The sequence below is a fragment of the Schistocerca cancellata genome, chromosome 6, assembly GCF_023864275.1.
Source record: "Schistocerca cancellata isolate TAMUIC-IGC-003103 chromosome 6, iqSchCanc2.1, whole genome shotgun sequence".
In the NCBI taxonomy this organism is placed as follows: Eukaryota; Metazoa; Arthropoda; class Insecta; order Orthoptera; family Acrididae; genus Schistocerca; species Schistocerca cancellata.
This window is the reverse complement of record NC_064631.1, coordinates 128,782,874-128,785,575: the sequence shown is the minus strand read 5'-3', so window position 1 is coordinate 128,785,575 and position 2,702 is coordinate 128,782,874.

The following is a 2,702-nucleotide window of genomic DNA, read 5'->3' as shown; positions in this document are numbered from 1 at the left end:
ATGTAGAACTAGACGTAGCTGTTTATAGATGATTCATACAACAACGCAGTAAAGGAATTCCAGTCAGTGGCCCGATTATAAAGGAAAAAGCAGCTACATTTAACTAATCAGCTTTGCGGTAGTAACTTGTTTGCAGTGAGCGAATGTTGGCTATCAAACTGGAAAAAATGACATGGAATTTGGCAGCTGGCAGTCACCGGGGAAAGTCGCTCAGCTAACGATAAGGATGCTGATGAGTTTGTAAGCAAGATACGGAAGATAATAGAGGAAGAAGATTTAACTGCTGATGCCTTGCATAATGCTGAAGAAACAGGACTCTTGTACAAGATGCTTCCTTCAAAAACATCAGCTGCCCAGAATGGGAAGTAAGCTCATGGTTACAAGCAACAGAATCAGAGTGTAACATTAATGGCGTGTTGTAATGCAAATGGCAGTCGTAACTACCGCTTATAGTGATTGGAAAATCCCAACATCCACGTTGTTTTCAACGCTCTGACATAAATACTCTTCCATTGGAGTGTTGCCCTAAGAAGAAAGCGTGGATGGAAAGACAAATATTCTCTCAGAGTTTCAATGAAACGTTTGTACCAGCAGTCAGAGCTAAAGAAGAAAAAGCTTCCACTGAAAGCTATCGCTATAATTGTTAATGCTCCCAGTCATCCATCACATGTTTCTCTAAAGTGCGACATGCACAAGCACTCTTTCTCCAACCAAATATGACACCCATAATTAATCCCATGAACCAGGGAATTTTGGAATCAATTAAACGTCATTATCGACATTCACTTCTCGTCTTCTTGCTCAACGAAAGTGAAAACGACTTTGTCGAGACTATGCAGAAGGCGTGGAAATCAATTAACATACGTGACGTTGTTTTCCAAGTAGCCGAAGCATGGGATAAAGTGGGATGAAAAGCTGGAGAAAATTGTGACCATCCTTTGATCCGAGCTAGATCCAGTAGTGAGCGACAGCGATGAGCAAGTCAGTTCGGAATTATCAATTGTTTTGTACACTAACATGTTCCACAACCTTCCTGGAAGAGAAGAAATTGATGAAATTCATGATGAAGATGTTACTAAGTGGATGAATGAAGAAAACTGTGATACGGGCCAAGCTTTAACGGAAGAAGAGAGAAAGGAAGAAGAGCGTGCAAGAAAATAATGACGGAAGGGATGGAGAAGAAGACACAGGAGGAGAGAGCATGAAGATTTCTCACACTGTTGGTGCTGAAGCTGCCGAGGTCTTTCTGGAGTACATTATGCAACAACCAGATACATGCAGTAGCGATGTGATGCTTGTAAAGCGGTTGCGTGATAAAGCATGCCACCGCCGCGTATCATAAGTGCGACATTTAAATTTAGGGACGTGTTTCATAGAGAGTGGTACGACTGTATAACTATGTACAGTATACACTAAAGGACAAAGTTTTCTTTGAAAATTAATTTATTATTAAATTTGATAAAGTATATCCTCTATGTTTTAAAATTGTATCCTTCCGTTTAATGAAGTACAGTACACTATATCTCCTATATTTTCAAAATAAATAAAAAACTAATTAAATGAATAAAAAAAGTTTCAGACACTCAATAACCCGGCATCCATATGTGCCAGTAATGGCCGGATTAGCGAGAGTCTAGTGTATAAGTTTTTGTAATGAATTCTTTTGAAAGTAAATTGTATGTTAGTTATACCACCTCGTCTATTAGTCAGTTATGTGGTCTGTTCATGTAGAAAATATATCAACAAAATAACTTACTGTAGCCCACTTTAGGTTTTAAGTTACGGTACGTTTATACAGACACAGTGGAGAATTAACTTGTCATATAATTGCAGAAAAACGCAAGAACAATTACCTGGTGCATTACTAAACCATCATACACAGAAGCGCTAAAGAAACTGGTATAGGTATGCGTATTCCAATACAGAGATATGTAAGCAGAGAGAATACGGTGTTGAAATCGGGAACGCCTTTGTAACACAAGTGTCCGGAGCAGTTGTTAGATAGGGTACTGCCTATACAGTGCCAGGTTACTAAATTTTAAGTGAGTTTGAACGTAATGTTATAGTCGGCGCACAAGCGATATGATACAGCATCTCCGAGGTAGTGATGAAGAGGGCATTTTCCCGTACGACCATTTCACGAGTGTACTGTGAACATCAGGAATGACGTAAAACATCAGATCACTGACATCGCTGCGAGCGGAGAAAGATCCTGCAAGAGCAGGACCAACGACGATTCAAGGTAATCGTTTAACGTGACAGAAGTGCAACCCTTCCGCAAATTGCTGCAGATATCAGTGCTGGGCCATCAGCAAATGTTAGCGTGCGAACCATTCAACGGAACATCATCGGTGTGTGCTTTCGGAGCTAAAGGTTCTCTCGTGTACCCTTGGTGACTGCGCGACACAAAGCTTTACGCCTCACCTGGGCCCGCCATCGCCGACATTGGAGAGAACCTCACGAATCCATGGACCATGCATGTCAGCAAAGGACTGTCCAAGCTGGTGGAGGCTCTGTAGTGGTGTGGGACGTGTGCAGTTGGATTCATATGGGACCGCTGATACGTCCAGATACGACTCTGACAGGTGACACTTACCTAAGCATCCTGTATGATCACCTGCTTCCATTCATGTCCATTGTGCATTCCAACGGACTTGGGAATTTCCAGCAGGACAATGCGCAACCCGGTGTGTCCAGAATTG